The 22877-nt window shown below is 41.2% G+C and overlaps 1 protein-coding gene and 1 long non-coding RNA gene across 2 annotated transcripts in view; one reads left to right on the top strand and one right to left on the bottom strand.

Annotated features, from left to right (window-relative positions):
* LOC111246373 (protein sax-3-like) overlaps positions 1-22877 on the bottom strand; it is a 139183-nt gene that overhangs the window by 101111 nt on the left and 15195 nt on the right. The window contains exon 3 of the mRNA XM_086985563.1: positions 20399-20431. The gene's annotated coding sequence lies outside the window, so the exon portion shown is untranslated. The remainder of the gene's footprint in view (positions 1-20398; positions 20432-22877) is intronic.
* On the top strand, positions 9169-15498 carry LOC111246375 (uncharacterized). Its single transcript, XR_002671652.2, has 3 exons — positions 9169-9347; positions 10960-11096; positions 14811-15498. It is a non-coding gene; the product is annotated as an uncharacterized LOC111246375 (long non-coding RNA).

Raw genomic sequence — 22877 nt, 5'->3', positions numbered from 1 at the left:
TGTGTGTGTGTGTTCGGCGTCTGATCAACACCAATAGCTAAACATTACGTTACGTAGAATGCCAGGTAAATTTGTTGCGGATGATTTCGATATTGATGATGATCCTAGCGTCGTTTTTATATTCTGTGCTTGTCCTTACGATGCAAAGCGTGAAGTGATCTAAATAAGAAGATCACATTTGTCGAACAGCCTCCTCATTTATAACAGTGTGGGCCGCAGGCTTCACATGAATGCGTAGGTGTGTATCGGTGTGCCCTGCGGGAAGCCGGGAAATGACGCAAGTTTGCTGTCACGTTTTTAACAAATAGTTCGCTTAAAGGTTTATCGTCGAGTTCGAATATCTTTTTTATAAGACTCTAATTGAAGGCTTGTTTGTTTATATGTCAAGAATCTTAAAAATCATATCAGAACAGGGCTACCTTTATCATTTGATGATGCCAGATGAGTACTGTTGTTTATTGTCACCAAATAATACCACCATGTAATACATATGAGTGTTTGTTCATTAGAACTGATAATACCAGAAAACAGTGGCACCGTATGAGCCTTTTGAGACGGTAATTGGAAGGTCCGCATTTCAGTGGCTCAAAGGCTGATCATTTCAAAACTCCAGTGTTTTTTTTTTCGAGTATAGACCCGTAAAATGCGCCAAAACTACGTTTCCTACTTGATCGCGTCTAGGCTATAGTTGAAAATCTGAACTCGCACTCTAGGGCGGGAATAACTCTGGTAAGGTTCTCAGAATTCTATATAACTCTGCTGCTCAAATTGTGAACTAATGCAATCCGCAATTTAGCTTGCGCCATAAATAAATAATTTTTGAGAATCTTTTTACTTAGTAAACGTTATACAAAACCGAGATGTTCCGCTCTGTTGTATGCGATACTTCAGCCATTTTGATCCTGTGATCAGTTGACAATAGAACCCCATGCTCACAGCTATAAACAGATGTGACGGATTTTTTTACTGCTGATCAGCCGACAGGTCTCATCACTCACTAACGATCGGCAGAAATGTCAGCAGAAACAGCAATTTTTGGCAGATTTCTCTTTTTTGTACGAACCAAATGCAGTCAGACTGTTAAACAGAGTCGATCGAAGCATTAAATATTCCCTGCTAGAAGAGAAAAAAACTACATCTAAGAGTTTAAGGAAGCGAGAAAAACTTTATTTCATGCGACAGATTGCATAACCTGGCGTGGGAAGTAGAAAAGACTGACGAAAAAAGCGTGATGGATGAAACCTGTGTCGTTTTGACGTTGGTCGCGATGCTCACTTGTTACCTCGATGATTTCGTCCACTTGGAGTGGAATCGGGTTAACCTGCAGTTGGTGTTCCGCTCTAACAAGCCTGTCAAGTATTAGATGAGGTCATTATTTCTTAACTTGATAATTATGAGCATCTTGAGAAGTACGATGAACTTACCTCGTATGTACAGTGATTTCGTATGTGTCAATGCGTGAACAATGGCCTCGATCGATCAGCACAGTCGGTCGTTATTTGAATATAACTTTTTTTTAGCCAGCATTTACTTATCTAAAACTCGATATTGTTCGGTTCTAGAACGATAACTGTATTAGTAAAGGAGCACTTTAACAATGATCAAATATTATTTATGTTTACGTATTTGTCTATGCTAGCGAAATACGTATAGTTACCAGGCTAGCATCTTTCACCTCTTCAGTTCCGTTACGCCCTAACCGTGTTGGCAGATATTGATTCAATAAGGCTGACTGATTAGAGACAGACTGTGTTATGGACCGGCGCGCTGTCTTTATACGGTTGGGAGTTGCGTCACGTATGAACATTGCAGACCTCTGTAAGCCACCATGTGTCAAATGAATGTTTTGTACACGCTGAAAAAGTGACGGCAGTACTATCCAGAGATGTTGGCCAGTACAAGAAAGTGAGCACGTCTGTTCGATGCCTGATTTCAAATTCGTCTCAACAATGCTTGCTCTTAATCCCCCACTTAGGGAGAAAATAAGCGTCAATTTCAAAGGTTCTTTAGTTACCTCGAGTACTAAGTTGTCCACAACTATTCCTACATCTAGTCTCATACGTAGTGTGGGTCATTGCAGCTCAAGTATTTGAGTGAAGTTGAAGTTTTGAAATGGGTCGAAATAGAATTAAAACTATGTACATATAGAACCGTTCTTTTTTTGTGAGCTATTTATAAATTATTTATTCGGATTCGCAGCGACCCAAGCGCCCGTGAGCGATTTTTCAGCGTGCAAATGCTCAGAGTCTGAAGTACATAAGTCAGCTACAGAAACAAAACTTTAGAAGAGGACTAGCGTCAAACACTTCGAATGGCCTAGCCGAAAAGGTCACTTGACAGCACCGTCAAAAAGGTCGATGTCAAACGGTTTTGCTAATGGCTGTCGCTCATACCGTAGTATTCACTTTGCATATCCGGCTGTTAAGGTATACGGGTGCTGATTTATGGCCTGAAAACGACCAAAGATAGTAACGACGACAACAACAACACTGCTGCCAAGCCTTGAAATCCTACGCTCGTAAGACGTTCACTACCCCCCTTTCACAATTTTGGTGTGTAAACGTGTTCTCAGTCTGCATGGCGGTGAGCTGCGTCACAGTGCTTCACCTAACTTCTTCATCAGATACTAGGATATGTTCAGATTGACATAAAAAAACTTCACTCCGATTGCCGCGGTACTTCACAAACGCACTAGAATGAGAGTGTGCTTTCCTACGCCGATCTTAGGAATTAGCGAATGTGGCCTTACTGGATGCGGGCTAACGCGCAGCTGTGCGGGCGCTGACAATACAACTCGTCAAACTCTGTCCCTTTTCCCCTTAAAATCGGTTGGCCTTTTCGCAGGGGTTGTCTATTTTAGGCAGAAGCCTTAAGACTTCGCCGTGCAAACATTCTCTTCAACATCCCCAGTCACTACTCGGGCTGGCGTTGAGGTGTGAGCGTTCCTCATTTTCTAAACAGATCCCTTATTCGTCTAACCGTGTCTTTATAAATCTTCGGAGATGTAGGCTCGTTTTTCTTGAAGCCAGTAGAGGCAAAAGCAGTAACCGCACCGACGTTCGCAGTGATTTTCTACAACCATAGTATAGTCCTGAATACTCTACGCCCGCGTAGGCAAATACTTTATCTTTTTCTTCCTTCGCTCGCTCGAGCATCAATACTACGTTGTTCTCGTAGGGGACTTTGCTAGAGAGCTTTGGAAGAAAGCGTTAGTCCCATCGTTGTGGTTCGTACGTAGTGGAGAAGTAGGGAACTGAAGCTGGCGACTCGGGGCTGTCTGAAACCCTTGGTGCATCTCTGCCACTGAAAATCCTGAACGTTCGTTTCTAGATACGCTGGGAGTCTCCTGTTACTTTTACGCTTCTATAGAAGAGGCAATTCAAAGTGGAGGGGAAACGTGCGTAAATTCAGAATTTTAAAATGGCATGTTTCTCTATTCATTTTTGAAAATTACCAACACCAGTATCGATGTAGTTAGTGACGTAAACTGACCTATGTGCGCCCCTTTCTGAAATATTGGCATTTACATATGTGTACACATATATACTAACTTCTGTATATGAAGTCAACCCCCCTCTTGACGACGTGTCAGCGATAAAGGTGACCGCTCGCGTTCGATGAGAACCAGTAATTGGAGCATAATAGATATATGCCACTATAATTTCGTAGGAAATTATCTGAAATCTGATAATTCTGCCATTTAGTTTTTGCCCTTCAACATGAATTTTGTTTGCATTTTTTATCACAGCTTTAATCGCCGAACAGACGTTATGTACTCTATGTATTTATATGTGTGCTCGATAAGACTACGCTATGCAGAGCTGGATTTTCGCTCATACCCTACAACTTGAGCTTGAGAACGGCTTCACCTCGAACATGATGTCATAGACGATGTCATTCGAAACTTGGTCAGATTAATTGCGCCATTGAGGAACCGCTGTTGCTCGCCCTTAATATATATATATATATATTTATTTAGCATCCGACCATCAGAAGTGTGTTTTGGTACGTCAGTACGAAACACTGGGGGACCTAGACAATTCTGGTAGGGGTGTTATGAGGTGAATCAGTGAAGTTTGCGGCTGCTGTATCTGAACGCGAGCACAGCTGGCCTCGCTCAGGACTGTTTCGCTTGAGGGTGATTTCAGCAGTAAGGAAATTTATATGCTGCCTACAGATTATGGCAAAAGACACCTACTCCCGAAAAAGGCTGGCGAAGGACGAAATTGTACAGCTATACATTCATCAATGCCCAAGACAGGAAATATTTTGATGTACGCCTCTGCCGTGTAGATTGCGCAATTACATATGCCCTGTATGGTACTGAAAATTCTTGTTATATCGTTAAAGCATTACTGTAATTCTGGGGGGAAACAACATCAAGTTTAAGCAATCACCGATATGTAGGGCGCTTAATAAAAGCAATTGTCAATGAAGATACTAGATTTTCGATGTGAAACGTAATGACGTAAACGCGTCTCTGCAAACTGTCTATTTTTGGCTCTCAGGATTACCTTACGATTTGCATTAATTATTAATCCCTCTATAAACGCTAAATGCTTATTTGTTCAAGAAAAGATAAATTGTGTTTTATTTAATTGTTCGGTCTTCCCGCATTGTCTTCAATACTTTCAATTATTAACCTTTTTGAAGACTCATCGAAAACCAAAATAATGATTGTGTTACATAAGATGAATAGGAGGTTCCCACTTTAAATACCCGAAATAAATCTTTCGAGCGTTGTGTTTCTGTATGAGTATGAGAGCACTGACGTGGTGTGTGGACACGACCGGTTTCGAACTTCTATCTCACGAGTCGCGTAGTTAAACGCAATTATCGAGGCTCATTTTAGATAGCTGTCCCTTCTTGAATGAAGCCCTAATCGGAATCCTTCCAGCTGGCATAGGCTCGATATCAACTACGTGACACCTTCTCATGCGGGTTTCCCTGGACAGGAACCATGGATTTCATTTGGTATTTGATTGGTGCCTGTCGATACGAAGCATCAGGACATCCTGAAGGTTTCATATATTTTTAACGATCGTCGATATTTGTGACTGGGGTTGCGATAATGACACAATGAAGGCGGAATTGGTCTGCTGGCCAAGGGAAGCCGAACATTTACAGTTGCTTCTACAGCTTCATATTTTAAAATTAACTGACTGCAAATTTAAGGGATGACGTCTTGCGTAGCGTAGCTCTTATGACAGGCGGCGGCCCGCCCTAATGGCACCACCAGTTAACAACTGAAAATAGTAGATTCTTTTCCAACGTCTATTTTTGTACGAACTAATCCATACCGAAAAAAATCGCCGCCAGTGGGACATAGATAACGAGGTGGGGTAATGTGCAATATTCTTCCTACATTGCAATGATTTAACAAAAGGCTTGAAGGTTACCTGTTTATTAAACCCATCTGGAGTGACTGATCAAGGGCCTACCCTAGACTCGATCTGCGTTCAGCGTTCAAACAGCGGCAAGACAAACTAATCACTTTGCTATTGCCTCATTGTAACTGATCAAGTGGGGTGAATGAGGCGTGACAAACTGGACACGTCATATTTGTCTATAAAGTTACAGAAAAAGCACCACCACTCTCTACGTAGCAAGGTTGTGTGGAAGGTATCGGTGGTGAGAATTTTCAATTTAGGTCAAAAGAAATAATACGTCTGAGACATACGCACACCTAATATAACCCTCTGACTTTTTTGACAGCAAAAAGACTTCCCATGATGACTAATTTTCAATAAATCTATATTTCGGGTGAGTACAACACACGTATACAAAAAAGTTTGCTACCTTCAAGTCTGCGCAAATCTTATTTTTGGTCCGTAACAGCCTGGAGATGATAGGGCCGCGCCTGCGGGGGACCCTTCAGATTTTCAGATAAGAACAAGAGCAGCAGCAACCACTTTCGTTTTGGCGCGCCGCTTGGTGGCCGCAAGCTGACGCCCGATGCCCGTTGACTTTTCCCTTTTTCCCCGTATTATAAAAGGGGCTGTATGTGTTTCGGCATGACGCTTGTTGGATGATGTGGTGCTGCATGAGTTGATATGATTTCGACTCGTTTTTTCTCCCCTTTGCCACAAAGCCGACACCTCATTGAGTCGGGTGGGTCCAAATTGCATGAAGTCCTGATTCGCTGAAGTCTGACCATCTGTGGCAAAATTGATGGCCGGACTACCGAGCCCTCAGTCGCTGTTCATATTGAAGGCAAACTTGGGGCAGGGGACGGGGTCACACTGCGAAGGATCTATCGCTATAAGTAAAGCCGTGCCGACAAACAACCAAGTTAGGCCACCGTTGTGTCTTGTGCCGGCCCCAATAATAATTCCCCAGTAAAAGAGACGGGAGAAGATCCCTGTTGTTTCTTCAGCGTATCGTAAATCACTAGTGGCATTTTCAGACGGGCTAGTAGGAATGTGACGAACTAGTTAGTATAGCTGGGTTGGAAATGTTAGATCCATTAGATTCTGCAATAGCTCGTGGAATGAAACAGCTAATCGGTAGGGTAGCAGCTGATGATACATCGTTGTTGGTTTTATACGGTCCTTACGTTGACCCTAATTGAGTTTTCGCAGTACTCGGTGACTAGTTATCTAAAGAGGTCTATCAACGTGAGTATGAAACTACATTGTCGAACGCTTAAGCATCGTTAGATTTATGAATATTATAATAGGAATAATTGAATGTGATCTACAAGAATATACCAAATAGGAAATATACATATGTTATGGACCCTCTTCCTGATTAACTATTGTATATAGAAAGATTGATCACAGTGTATATAGATAAAATACAATGTATTCGCACTTTAATAGAGAAACGCTTAAGGAAACGTCGCGCTTTACGTCATTATTTACTCTAAGCCTACGCTGATCGTACGCTACACCTTCTGTACTTATGTCCAGTTTGCGATTCTAATTGCTTTCAACGATGTAGTATCTATATGGACGTATACGAAAGCAATATAATTTGTCATCGCATTTATTTTTATACCCATATATATATGGGTAAACCCATCCGCTGCCAGTTGATGCCATGCTTTCAAACGGTACACGTGCGATTTAGAAATAAATTTATTTTTTCGAGTATCTTCGTATCGGCAAAAGCCTAAACTCCCTCGTCGGCTACCGTTGTAACGCTGTATGTGATGCTACTTCCTATGCTAACTGAGTGGATATGGAGCTGTCTTTCTGTTGCTTGATGAGGTAACCATGGGCACATACTCCTGTTCATGAGCGCCAGCCATCTGTTACTCCTTGCAGAAATAAAACACCCACCTTTTGATTTTCATCCTAAGCTTTTCTATCGTTCGTTCGAATAGTGGTTGTAATTATGTGATGACTGACCTTCGTGTGTCCCGTCACAGCTAAGACTAACATTCACGATTGTTAACAAGCAAAGTGACACCTGTCATAAAATGTAAATTCAGACTTGTATCTGACTCTTCCTATCAGTGTCCATTCAGGATCAATCAAAAGATTCGATAGCTTTCCTAAGTTACCATATTGATCTTTTGCTTCCTCTTGTCCTGCGAACCTAGGAACATTATGTGTAGCAGAAACAAGTAATGTTTACTTAAGCTAAACGGTAGTTAGCCTACGACACAAATAATCTGTTTCATCATGAAAACGATGTTTCACTCGTTATAAACTGTCGTTTCTATGTTGAGTAGGACCCGCAAATTGTTATTTATTCTAAGATAATAGGTTATATTGAAACGAGGCCCAATTGTAGTGTGGGTAGAATTGCTTCATTCACCTGTTCCAAACTACACACTTTGGAAAGGCCAGAAAAATTCTATTCATATAACAATAATAACATCATACGATTTTAAATGATGTCAGGTTTATCATGCTGTGTATCGGCCTGCTAAAAGACAACGTCGAAGAAGCTACGTTAGATGATAGCATCTTCAGGGTGGATGAATAAGGCGACCTTTTCGAGGAATTGACATACCACCGCGAAATCAAAAATCTTACCATCGAGGTAGCCAGTCAGATTGTTAGTATGAATGAACCAACTCGACGAACAGATAGAAAAGCTGTGACGATTGCCAAATACGCGTCTTCGACAGATGCTGGGCCATACGTTCCAGCCATAAAACGGTGGATGTTTCACCTGCGTAAAATAGCCTATAGATAAAATGTTTCGTTTGTTCGTATTTCGAATTATCGTGCTTTAATTTCAGTGCTCGTTAAATCTTTGATCCAGTAGGATACATACGATCCTTGTTTCGCTTAGATAGACAATACGATTCGACGAGCGTTCAGGCCAAATTCACCTCTCTTGCAATTCATGTAGAAAGGATGATCGTTAAAAATAGGGCTTGCGCTATTTGTACAAATTGTATAGCATTTATCTATCGTTTCATATTAAGATTTCTAATACGAATGTCAATGAAAAGGCTTAATGCGGAATAGCTTAAGGACCACTTAAGTTCATGTGCTGTCATACCTTAAGTCATCAACGCTCCTTAGAACTTTGATTCAATTCACTGTACACTAAAGGTAATTAGCACTTGAGTTCAATAGATATTAGCTGCAATCCGCTCAGATAAAGATCTTAATATGCACGACGAAACTATTCAATGTTACTGGCCGATAAACCAGAATGAATAGTAATCCTAATCGCTAAACTTAGCATGCTTCGGCCTGAAACACATACATATTATTCGCACAATAGATAAATGGCAAAGCGCGTATCACGTTAGCTAAGCGGCTTGCTTGTTCGCGCCATGAAGCCCGGCCGTTCTAGTCGTCGACCTCTTCCGAACTCTCTCCAACTTACGGGCCACAGGATGCAAACATATAGTAGTACTCTTTCGACCGTGACCAATTCCCTTTAGCTACGAATACTACGGAGGAAATCGCTGGAGGAACGACTCTTCTTTTTTTCGGTCCGCATCAATGATCGGTCGCACGACCATTCCGGCGCCAGAAGCAGGGGGGTGGGGGGGGGGGCGAGTACGAGTAGTAGCTTTTACTGGCGATGATTTAAGGCTAGTCGAAAGCGTTCCGATCGGATATCCGATGCAGCTATTATCTCTGATGAGATCGGTTCTACTGTAGGACTCTGTTCCTACCGACGAGACCACGATGATGAAACAGCGTCGCGCTGACCGATTTGATCCGACCTGTTGAGTCAGAAATCGACACTAGCGAGACTGTCAAAGATGCTATAGCTAGCTCAGTGCAGACAATGTGGTTTCACCCTGATGGATATACTCGATAGTGTCGTATTTACGTGATCGCCTACTAACGTGAGGTGAAGTAGATTCGAGACCGGGCGTAAACGTACTTCATTACGTGCTGAAAGCCAGTTGTCCGATATAATAATTAAAGGTGATACCGTGCGTAAAAGTGAAAAATAATTTAATGTCTTTCTAGATTAGGCTTTTACCTTGACATCTACGACATACCTGTGTAAATGCGTTGTGTAAAGCAGTTCCCTATCAATGCTTTAAACCTAAGCTAGCATGCAGAGCTAATTTCACGAGTCCAGCCCAAATACAGATTAAATTCACAGATTCAAACGTGATAATGTCACACCAGAGAAACACATGTAAGCCCTTAATGTCGATTAAAGTGCTTGGAATCCATTGCTAGTTACTGTAGCCTTTAAAAAAGACACGTCTCAATGATCTAAGTTGAACTTTGCTTGACTTTCGTGGTTGGCGAGAAATACACCCACTCGCTGAACACATATTAAGTATGCTTGCTTTTACCTAAACCATTAGCGAACCTGCAGTTCTATATAAACTCTGTTATCACAAATCAAACGTGAAGGGCATTTTTCGCCAGCTTTTCCCTCTCCGCCCCCCGTTGGTAGGAGCCGATGATTTGAAACAGTGGCAGGCATTAAGAAAGCGCTCCTGCTTTGGACCACGTAGTGGGATTCTGGCTGGTTCTGTCAATGCAGCTACGAATTTTTCGGAGCTAATCGTCCCGTATTGTTGTCTAGTGGGGACAGAATGCACCTCTGTAGTAATCCACAGTTTTTCTAATCATAGCCTAGGAGCACTGAGATGAACATGAAGCAAGAAACGCTCTTCGATCGCCTGCACTGCGTCTCATAAGGCGTCGTTCCGCAAGGGCTCTACCCTTCAAATGGCCAAGCTCACTTGGTTAAAAGACCTGTTGTTAAAAGACCTGGGGTCGGTCTGTCATGGCGGCGTTGCTTCTAAATAATGTTATCCATATGTGTTAGGCAGAATAGGGTAGGGCAGGGTGCAATGCGAAATTAATGGATCGTTGACATTGAAGCGTTTGAGCCCGGCCTACGAGCTTGACTATGTGGCACTTTGGTGAACTACACCAGTAAATAGAATATTAGTTTATCACGAATAAAGAGTATCCCATCAATAATAGAATGTGCCCTTACGAATTTTATATGATAAATCACGAACGATAACTAGAAAATGGATCGAGCGAAACGGAAAACAGTCTCTGGTAAACTACAGGCTCAAGTATATTATATACAATTATATAGAACTCCGTTTATGCTACAAAAGCTATAATAAGATCATATCGAAATAGTTACCCGTTCACGTTTGCGTTACAGCGTCCGCATGCAAAGCCTCACTGTATTACACGAAACAAACACAAGTAGGCACTACTTGATGGCAGACCCGTATCAGTCGATAGCTTATTGGCACATGAACTGTATTACTTACAATGCAACCAGAATTGCCTTCATGTTAGACAGGACCGATGCTGTGTTGAGCGAAAGGCGTTGTAGACCTGGAGTGTATGGAAGTCGTGGTTACATTCTCTCGTTATGTCCTTTCTTCAAAACGTGCAGACTAAAGAACTGACCTCTTGAAAGCAAAGTCGTCCCTAGATGTGTAGAGCACCTGACGTATTTTAAAGGTTGTCTATTCGGGCGCGCCTCTTTAGCCATCAGCGCCCACTTCAAATTTCATTACTTTAATTTTATGCGTTTTTATCTCTACAGCGATCAATCAGCGACGAGAGAAGAGAAATCATATGAGAGCTCAGATTATTGCTTCTAGCTAAAATCATTCATCTCTCAAGGAATCGCCAATGGTGATGCTGCTAGCCTGTAAGACGTCCTGCACTAGCTTCGAAATGGTACGTGAGGCCTCAAATTCAGTTAGTTTATTGATTAGCCTGCGGTCTGAGGTCAAAGGCATCGGTAAGTTTCACAAATACTTCAAACATGTACTGTCCTTTTTTCTTCCCCTATATTTTGCTGCCGACCAGTGGCAATATGCAAGCTAATAGAAAAACGGTTCGCAAGACAAGGGTTCTTCCGTTGTTTTTGACTTCCGTAAATGCGTCATCAGCTATTCTTTTCATTTATTCGGAACTTTATCTGAACTGAAATATATGTTGAAAAGCTCGGTCTTATATGAGATTAAAAACATGGACTATTTATTTAGAAGCCAGAGGTTTTGGCCGATGACAACGAGTGTATACCTTTAGGTACCGTCAAATGGTTATTAACCTTTTCCAGGCAGACACTTTAAGGTATTTTATTGCTGGGTAATAGAAACTATCAAAAATTATTATTATTCAGCTGTTTCGCCTGGATGAAATATATTGCTCGGCTACATGGCATACAACCCAATCGCCTGCAGGGATAACAGTTCCTTTTCCATTTGATTTAAATAGCCTATCTTTGCTTGTAGATCTTTGTTTGACTGTGGGAGCCATAACCATAAATCTGAGAGCGTTTGTGTAAGTGCTACCCATATTACTAGCTTTGGCTTTCTATTAACTGCTAATTGACGTATTAAGGTGACGGCCGGATGGGCTAAGTTTGTAAAGGGCTATCAATGGTTTTTGCATAAGTCGATACCATCGGCCTTTGTGAATTTCACATAACGAGGAACTATTTGGCTCTGAAATGAAGGGCAGTCACCTGATTTTTCCAATACATTCGTAATACCCAAAAAGGGGTGAATGTTAAATATAGAAAATCCAACCGCTGGGTTAGCCCATATTATATTGTAGCGTTTGACAGTGTACAGTATGTCTCCTTAGAAATGTGAGCACACTGAGTGACTATGTTTCCGGTAAAACGGAAATAATTTTTTTAAAAAAGTGCTTACTCGCCTGTTCTCCACTGAACGTTAAAGCGGGCTATAGGATGAAAGACACCGCATTTGCTTGGTAACAGAAACCTATTGTCCTATAGATTATTCACCGCTCCCAGTTATATCACTTATAGCAGCAATATGGACCAGTAAGGCTATGAACTGTTTTCGATTACATACTCAATCACACGTATAAATGTCGATAGCGATAGCGATAGCATCAGTCACCCAAACTAATCTTTTTTTTTTTTAAGGCATAACTGCACTTATTAGAATTGAATCACTCTTATACTTGCCTAGTTTTATGGGCAAGCGATCTGTTTACAAGAGGGCATCTTGCACTCAAGCGAGTGCTTTCCGTTTTGTATTTCATTAATTTAAAAAGACGTTAGAAAACTGAGAGTTAACGACGTCGTCAAATGCAACCCTCATGATAGTGATTTAGATGCAAAGCTTTTTGTAAAGGGAAAACTCGGCCTGTTCGAATGACTAAACCAGTCTTCTTGTGCACAAACGATTTATCAACTTTTTTTTAGAAACTTCAAATAGGCAGGGACTTTTTTAAAGGGGATAGGGTAATAGACTACTTCTAGCAGTATCTAATGAGACCCATAAAAAAAGCACGCTAATTTAGCTGATTACCATTTTAGGCACTGAGATGTTTTTTTTTCAGGTTACGCCAAATCGGCTGTAGGTCGAACATTTTATGGTTGATTGTTTTGTTATGCGCACAAGTCTTCACGTACGTTATTTATGGATATCTCACTGGGCATCTATAGTGCATTTATGAAAGTTTTGCGAGTGAGTCCACCTGAAGTGATTAAGCACACACAACGATACCAGCTCAACGGAATTGTTCAACTGGTGCTCAAAATTGCTAACGACTACGAGCAACGTCTCAAGTACTCGCCATTAGTTTTCGTTGCTAATCGACATCTTTTAGCTTTGTAGGAGGCATCCGTATAAACAGAGGCTCGACATGGGGGGTACCCTGATGCTTATGTGTGCACAAACGTTTCGTTACATAATTCATTTGTCTAAGGTTTTTTCGTTTTCAGTCCAATTGATCAGTTCACTATTAAGATATCGTTATGGAAGGGTACGACTCAAAGCTTCCCTTAGTGTCTGTAATTCCAACACAAACGGATTTGTAACCGAGAAGATGATATCTACGTGAACGTCAATATAGATTATATATAAATTGATACTCCGGGAACACTAAGTTATAGATTTTCAAGGGCATGTAATCGATTCAATGGAACAAACATACATTACTAATTTAGCCCCTCACTTAGAAGAATGATCGAACGAAAAGTCATCGATCGAAAATATTGGTATTTTTATATTCCACAAAGCGATTTCGTGGTAGCTTAGTAAGTGATGTATGTTGACTAACGCTCTTAGGTTATGGGTTCGAGTTCGGACAAGACACACTGGATTTTTTGCTGGGAGCCTCCCGCTCAAGATAATGGCTAACGACGATGCCGGGCTCCAAACACGAAACACAAAAAAAGACTGAGTTTGAAGCCGCAATAGGACGTTGGAAATCGCGTTCTTCGAAAGATCTATTTGAAAAGACATTTACAGTATCACCAGCGTTTTACCAGTTTAGCAGTTTACCAGTTATGGGGGCGTGTCTAGAAATATTATCTAAGAACTTGTTTTAGGACAATTCCAATAAGAGGTGTTACTCTTAAAAACAGTGAAACACTCACAAAACAATTAAGGCTTAAGATATCAAAGTTCAGTCCGAGCAGGCCTTGAGCGTGCCCACGATTTAGGACTTGGCCTTTAAAGGAACTGTATGATTGGTAATGGAGGAGATTCACCCCTAAGGGATTCCGGTCACTTTTACTCAAAGACGAGGTTGGTTAAAAAGGCCCGAGCTTGGACACTACCTGACAGCACGGGGTAGACTTAAAGATCTGATGGGTTGAAGATACGCTGTAAATGTGGATGTGCTACTGCTCCTTTAATATTGCGTAAAATGATTTTTGTTTCTTGCATGAGAAATATCTCTGGAACCTTCAGTTTTCATGTATAGTGAAGATCTCAACGCATCCCACGGTCCTTTGAGCAAAAAACGATCACATCAGTCAACGGCCTAAAAAATGCTTAGCTTAACTTTTGACAATCGTTAATTAACACTTTGACACGAGATAGGTACTGCATAAACGCTTTTGAAGCACGCAAATTTTTTTATACACGTAAGAGCAACTCATTCTATATTTTTAGATTTCTCGGCAATATGAATCTGATGGACCATGACGAAAGTGCTAAAAAACGTATTCACTCTTTAGTTATAGTTTTCTAGTTTAGTTATATAGTTTTCTACATTTATAAGTGTTTGTTATCGTATATGACTTGTAGAAGTCACATTATTATTTTCAGTTGATGGCTTCGCGAAGTAGTGGGTAATTGGCGTTACCTCAATTATCGTCATAAACTTGATGAAATAAATTTAATGAACATTAAAATTTTCTTAATTTTATCGTCTTAGTTTTACCGGCTTCTATTCCACTTAATAATTAATAAAAATACCTCCTAAGATACGTTTTAAAACACCACCATATTGTACCTACTTAAAAACATCTTCGAATATTCATAACTATTATGTAAATGTGTTCTATTCACCAAAAATCTCAAGTCTATATCATTATATCAAGATGAGCGTGAAGCCGTATTGAAAACGCGCAATTCAAAGAAGAACAGCTGAATATAACTTCTGTTATCATTTGCCTTTCAGTTAATTCTTATTTGTCTTCATCCCAACTCTTGCGCTCCTCGTATTGGTATAGAGCTTCGAATTTATCCATCTTAGAAAACAATTACAAGTAATTATCCGTTGCGCTGCTACCACGATGGCGTGTATACAACTCACGACCTTGGGTGCCCCGTCAAAATACCTGAGATTTTGTCTGCCACCTTCGCGTAAAGCCGCCTGAGATAGCCATTTCTCTAATCGACGATTGCGCCCATCTCTGATAAATCGAAAATGCAAAACTAAAACTTGACAATTAATAAGGAAAAAACTTTTTGACATTAGTTGGACGTTAGGGATCGTTATCTGTATTAGGCCTAAGCAAATAGATTATACGTAATTTCTCCTTAAAGACTGACGGGAATAAACCGCTGGGGCAATGTATTATACTTGTAAATAATTGTTATAAATATTGACCAAAGAAACCTAACAAACACCTTTCAAAAGACCAAAAGACAGTATTTTTCGAGATATATAATTGGAATATACACTGACTGAATATAATATACACTGACGTGTACAATGTGTATTACATAAGGGGATTTTCGACGCAGCATTAGATCTAACAAATGTTGTTTAATGATGAAATTCTAATTGATTGCTGAAATTTTTTGAAATTGAATTTTTGTTAAAACGTTTATTATGAATTTCGTAGAGCAAGTGTTTGATCCTATCACAGATGCAGTATAGGTATCTTTATGCAGATGAGGGAACCTTCTTCATCAGTTTCCTGCAACAATTGAATTTTAGAGGGACATAGCTACGTTTGTTTGGTCAGCCTAAGTGGACGTTAGTTAGTTTATAAAAGCTTAAGTTAACATTCCATCTATAAAAAATTATCTTCGGAACAAGTAACGTAACTAGAAAGAAAAACAAAAACTCGGGCACGAAATTTAAAGTGATTAGGAAATACTCTTCCTCATTACTATTTAATTTGCTAGACGGCTTGACTGGAGCTTTTCTATACGTTTAGCATAGAACCAATGCCTTCCGAGCACAAATCCGCGTCCTTCGCAGCAACTCGCTTTCAAGACAAATCAGAAAGACAAACAGGAGTTTGTGGGGCTGGCTCTATCTGCCCTCCTTTGAGTGACACTTCGATTGACAAAAGGACTACCGTCAGCACAATAACAACCTGACATAGAAGATTGATTACTTGCCGTTTGGGACTTTTCTAAATCATTCGATTTTGACCCTGCCCGTGATCCCCATGTCAGTTGCCATTTTTCCACTACTGATTCAAAATAAAATGTTCCTTCTTTCCGGTTTTACATATATACATATATATAGCCTCACAAGCTACAAGTAGCAACTAGAGGATTCGGCGCTCCAGTCTTATGATCCGTTCTTTCCCTATAATTTATTCAGCAGAAACCAGCAAGCGTCAAGTGGAAAACTATCTCGAACTTAAAACTACATAACAGTATTGGACGTATAGAAAGCTGAAAGATTTAAACTTGTATGGCGTATTATCATGTCGGTAACGCTTCTGTCAATCCGATCGTCAATGTCAATTGATATAACGGATCGAATATTCAGACCCTGATGGGTTCTGCCACAAGCCATGTTCATTCATCTGTCGGAGACCCAGTTGAGTCTGTTTAGCACCGTGAGGCAGGTGAATCTCAGTGTTAGCTTAGTTCCGCATGCGTTTGCTGATCTAGCTAATGCTGGACCGCGTAGCTCTCACTAAAGGGACTCTTTTGCATTGTATGAGGGTGGAGCTGTACGATATGGCAGGTAAACATGTCACTAGTTGTATCAAAACTGTCAATCATGCGTCTATCGGCTATGGTAAATTCAGGGGTGATCCACAGGAGCACCATTTCGGGGAGTCGACTTCTTAGCTAGAATTGGTTTAACTAAATGCTACGTTGATAAGAAAAACCAACGTTGTGTCTTTCTACCATGCGCATGGTGTAAAAAAGCGACAGCATGTCAAAACGGATCCAGGACGTGACATGATTAAGCGATAGGCTGCACGGCCATTCTCTGATCAGCTTATGAGACAGGACATAAACGTACAAATAAAAGTTTCGAAGTCGGTACTCATGTTTTGCATGATAATCGTTCCCAGAGTCAGTTATCACACAGCCTCGAGAAATGAATTGAATTATACTGGGAATCATTTGGAATGTCTCTTTACCGCTTTCTCATGCAGTAGTTACTGGTATGATATATGTGATAATATAACTGAATATAAATAGTTTTCCAAACTTTTTCTCAGATGCGACCTACGATGTTCGGTTCACTGTACAATAGAACTACACCGCACTGACAACTGCTTTCCTCAATCTAAATACGAGAATTGCCATTTTATAGTAGTACCTCTAGTTACAAACCAACGATCAAATATATACATCATCGACTAAGATATTCGTCTCGCTCGATTAATTGACACTCGTTCCGCAAAACACCCCACCCCTAATAGCAGGGGTATGTATGCCTTACGCTAGAATCATATCTAACCCTATTCCATTGTTCCATTAGTGGAATGCGGACATATATATCTTGTTCCTCCAATCATAAAGTATCCTAGCATCGAGAGAGTCGCTGCAGAAGGGCGTAGTTTGTGAATGTAAGAACGTTCATGAAGGGATACATGAAACGTGGCCTTACGCGTTCAATATGAGGGGTGGCAAGTTGCGGGCTTGGGACACTCGCTCAAGCATAGCAGCTGGGCTAGAACTCGTCGTTTCGACAATTCCTATCGAAATTTTGCTGCATATCTTCGTCCGTTTCGAACTATACACACATAGATGTATATATAGTCGGTGTGTCTATAGCGTCTGCCCACCCGTGCCTGTTCATCGGTGTTGCCTCGTCGGCAATGCTAATAGAATTTCAAAATTGCAGAACATAGGAATTTCAGTGCTAATAAGCAAGAGCATAGAAAGTAAGGAAGAAGAATACGCATAGAGCGGAGAACATGAACTTATACTAAATGCAGTAAGGACTGATCCAGGGAGACACTGGCACTGCCTGTGTGAGACAGGCGAGTGCCACGCGAAGTATGTGGGAGACAACGCTTTTTCATAGGCTACCTAAAGCCAACGTTCGTTCGCCGGGTAGACGCGATCGGCTTGCAGCCGGAGCCGTATTCGGATCTAGGATACGCTCAACCAGCCGCGAGATCAGACGCGAAAGCTTTGCTCGTTGGGCAGAATCTTTACGAAGTGAGGTGGATGACGACGACGACGACAAGGTTCAAAAAGAGCACACGTCTAGGCCGCCCTAGCCGGAAGCCCAAAAGGAAGTCACGTGTACGGTGCTCGTTGAACGACAACTTTGAGAGCGACTATAGCCATAGCTACGTCGGGACAACTAGATAACACTGCGTTTCCTGCGACCTATAGCGCGGTGACACGGCGATGATTCATTGAGAGCGGTCTCCTCATTTATCGTCTATCGCTGTTTTCGATTGCCTCTCACGCCGATCGGTCGAGTCGCTAGGGTGAGCGATGTCACCCAAACCTCAAGCTGGGCCTGTGGCTTGGTCCCGCATCTGCGCTATGAGGCGTTCCGAATTGCTTGGAGGGTGGCGCTGTTGATGACGATGATGTTCTGTGGCAACGACGTTCTCGCAGTATCGTAGTAATATTGTTCCTGAGCTCTAGGATAGTCTGTGGAAGTACATATTTGAATTTTTTTTTCTTCACTCCCACTATATACGCTATCGTATACTGTATAGGTCAAGCATAGCGTGCTTGCTGCGCGATTAAAGCAGATAAACATTGTTGTGGAGAAGATGTCTTACTGGGATGGTTCGAGTCTGACCATCATTACCGACATGGCTCGCACAGCTACAATTTGATAGTGAAGTACGAACTCGTTTTTTGTCGATGATGAGTTCGATTGCTTCGGCTTTCGATTGTCCCAAGGCTCTTCGATGGGTTCTGCGGCTGCTGCTTTCCACGAGCCGCCAGAGTCGCCGACGTCTCTCAAAGTTTTTCTATATGATCTATATGAACGAAAATATCGTGTTAGGTTTTGAAGCAACGTAGCGAAAACTTGCGCCATTTTAGCGGACTGAGCCACTCTTCATTAGGTTAAACATCGCTTGAGCTAGCCACAATGTATAGCCGAACGGAAATGATGAACGAAGATCACAACACGGTTCGCTCGACGCTGATATGTAAGATGGATAGCAAGGAAGAGAAAGATACATCGTCGTTTTAGACTGGATAAGCAAATTAGACGATGCTTACGAATCGACGATCTTTGTTTGCAGCGAAATTGCATTGAGGATGTTGGAGTACACCTCCACTCTTAGATAAATCGAGCAAAGAAAGTCTAAGGAAATTAAACGAATTGTTAGTCTAAATAACAAAACACAGTCATTTTCCCACAAAGCGCACTTTAGCCATATGACAGTAGCCATCTAAGAAATTATTATTACTACATATTGACTACATATAATGTGTTTTAACATGACTTTATACTGAAGGCTAACGTTAGATTAACGTTAAAGGTCATTTAGATAACATTGAAAGTCGGTGTTAGCCGGTAAGACTATTAAATTTTCGAAAGCTAACCTATTTCATCCCGAATACGACAACATAAAAAACGTCTCTGCCATAACGGTTAAAGATTCATATCTATATGTGGAATTTTTTGATAAGCATCGCAGTTCTATTCAAGCAACGCTCCTAATTATCTTCCAAGAGCTAAAAACTCACAGATGCCCCACCGTACCATGAAGTTGGATATTCTAAAATTTTCTAAATGCCTACAATGTGTGTCGACTCCTGGATGCGGGCTAGTATAGTTTGATAATGTTCGAAAGCAATAGCCAAAGCGAGAGGAACGAGTGTGGGCCCTGTATTTTCGTCGTATCGCCTAACGAAGTGCAGCACCTGATTCATGAAGCACGATGCAGCTACTAGTAATCGTCAATCCCCTAAGCTGCATAAAGGAAGTCAGCTCTGAGAGCGAACTCTATACCCAGTCTGATGTTTAATTTTTACTTCACTTGGCTTCGAAAAGTGTAACGAATGTGGCTTCGGTTCTTGGGACCATATTCGTTGGATTATGTTAAGCTCAACGCTGCATTGTCGAGCTAACTGCCGCCTCCTTTGCTTTACTTTCTTCATTGGCAATTCGGCTTGCCACAACACCAGATTATAACACTGCTCAATGCACTGAAGTAAACAAGCTTGTGAGGCATTCCCTTGCAACCCACACACGGCCAGATTCAAAGCAGTTCCTTTCTTCGATTTAAAGTGCGGGGTATCTCTATGCAAATTGCTGATTGCTTTGTTGACCCATTCGACATCAGGGTAGATAGCTGGGCAGGTAGATGGGTGCATCACGGACATGTGCCAGGCTCTAGATTAGGACTCGGTCAGTAGGTAGGCCTAGAGAGTTAGTCGGTGATACGATCATTTCGCCTTTAAGCGGGACGATTGCCTGCTTTCGAGTTGGCCTTACTTCAGCTTAGATCTAGCCATAATCTCTTCGGCTGCTATAGCGTAACGGCACAATGTTTGGATTACACACGTGCAGGACGCCCCACAAGCACGGCCGTATGCAACCATCTTCTGCATGATATATAAAATCGCTTAGTTACTTACCCAAAAACCAACGATAGGTGAGATAATAAATCTCTGAAATGAGAAAAAAAGATTTATATATATATATCATCGTCGCGTGTGTAAATAGGTATGCTCGTATATCTTAAACAAGGCAACGAATAACACGTGGACAAGGAGTGTTGTGTTTAGGTTATGTATACGGCAAGTATGCGAGTGTGGGTCAATATGGCTGATACAGTAGAAGTACGTCAGATAAAGAAAATAGGTCCTTCGAATGTCGACAGTTGTGAAGGAAGGAAGCTAGGGAAAATCCTGAACGCTTATAAAGAGATCTATCAAAAAAACGGAAGAAATCAGCTAAGATAACATCAACGAAGAAATAGTAGGTAGGCAGTAAACAGCTCGTCCTGTTTACGGGGCGTGGCTACGGTAAGATTGGAGCTGTTAGGGATGAGACGTTTTTCTAGATTATTTCTTGCTGAAGCCAATGAGAACACTTCGCTTTACGAATGTTCCCTACATGTCTGATATTACTGCAAATAGACGTGATCATCTCTTTACGTATACACATATGTACCACCGAAATTTACGCCGAAGTTAGTATATCTTGGCAAGAAGGCAGGGCCAAATGCACAGCGCAAAAATAGTTATTTTTTCAAGATCTAAATAGATAAAGTGAGGGTACCATCAAAGTTTACATTGCAGGCAACAACCGTGATGACAATCACTTAGAACGTGCCCAGATCTGTTAGAATTTTTAGTATTTTAGCCAGCTATGCCTTGCAGGATAGGCAAGTCAGTCTGAAAATTGGGGCAAAGCAAAACAACATTATCGACAAATTCGTCGAAAAAAATCGACAAAAGGTATCCGGGTCAAACGTTAATTATATGGATGCCTGGACCAAATCTAGTCACCGACCGGCTGATTAAAATGAGTTGCACGGCAGAATAGAAACGTAAGTGAACTTGGATTTTAACGAGCAACTTAGACACAATCTATTTATGGGTCAGGGTCGAAACATCTATGCTAAACTTATTTATGGAGTCCGTGCCATATACAAATTGTTTCTGGCCGGTAGACCGCAATATTTAAACTCATTCGACCGGCCATCTTCTTAAAAGCAGTAACAGGCTTGCTTTTTTTATTTCTTATTTTACAAATATAGGACGATATTTTATTAAATATCGACTTATATATGTATAAAGCTTTGTCTCAAGGGTGTAGTTTAGCCAGTTTACCTTGGCTCACGGACGTTCGGATATAGAAAGCCATGTTAAAAAGTTTAACCGATTTTTTAGGTCTAAAATTATAACAGATTATCTTTTCTATTTTTTATTATTTATTATATTTTCTATTGAGATTTCTGCAGATAGCCTTGAATGTTGGCCGCTGTCGCATTAGATCTTTATCTTGAAGACCATATGATAACTAAGGACTTCTAGAACGAGCGATTTTTGGTTGGACGAGATCTGGAAATGATTAAAATTATGCCGTGGAACGGTTAGCGTTTGTAATGCGTAATAGTATAAAAGACTATTTTGTAGATTTTGTCAACTTATGCAACCCGCATCTATGTTTCTGTAACCTTATTGATTTCTATACAATATATACTTATATGTATATAAACGTTCTGCATCCATCTTTGTAATTCTAATGCAGTAGACTGTACGGACCAGACTTCGTTACAGGTACTACATTACGTCAACAGCACTTACAGAATGCGGTTATTAATTTGCACACCGGTTTTTTCATTCGACGCGGTACGATCGTACTTCTCAGTCTTCAGTTCTTCTCAGTAAAATCTTCATGAAGCCATAAAATAATTTCTCTAATAATCTTTTAGATTGTCCTTTCTTTCTCACTTGTTCGGGACATTTGTGGGTGCCGCTTCTGAAAGGCTTTTGGGAGTATTCCTCTGAAAAACCCTCCTACGTAATCGCCTATCAGTATAGCCTTTGCTGCCGATTCAGCCATTGCCACAGTGTCGCCTTTTAGTCGTCTAAAACTGATCTCTCGTTTAAAGGGCTTTACAAGCACGATCTGTTGGAGACATGAGCAAGTTATCCTTTTGCCAGCCAGGTTGTGGCAGCCGAGTGAAGACGTATGGAGGGACGTAATTGGCGCATCTTCAAGAAAATGCTACAGAAATACATCCTGACACTATGTGCTGTCTAGAGATATGAACGAGGTGGCTATTGGCAGAACACGTTCAACGACGACCTGTCATACTGGTTGTCGTATAGAAGACGCGATATAGCGAGAAAACGGTCAGACAAAGAAGCGGCGGTAGCATAATGCCTCGAGCGGTGGGGTGCTCTCAAAAACGGCCACAGAACGAGACGGCTGTGGGCGAGCGTTGTGGTGAAAAGACTGGATAACAGAGGAGAAGTGGCTATCGCATTGCAAACCTCAGAAAGCGGTGGTTTGGGGCGGGGTGAGGATACTGTGAGCAAGAAGGATTTCCTTAATCCCGTGCCAATCCTATCCAGACTCTATAATTGGTGTAGGCTCGCAGTT

This window comes from Varroa destructor, unplaced genomic scaffold, assembly GCF_002443255.2.
Source record: "Varroa destructor unplaced genomic scaffold, Vdes_3.0 BEIS01000003.1, whole genome shotgun sequence".
NCBI lineage: Eukaryota > Metazoa > Arthropoda > Arachnida > Mesostigmata > Varroidae > Varroa > Varroa destructor.
Note: the sequence above shows the minus strand (reverse complement) of the source record. Positions and strands in the feature narration are given on the sequence as shown.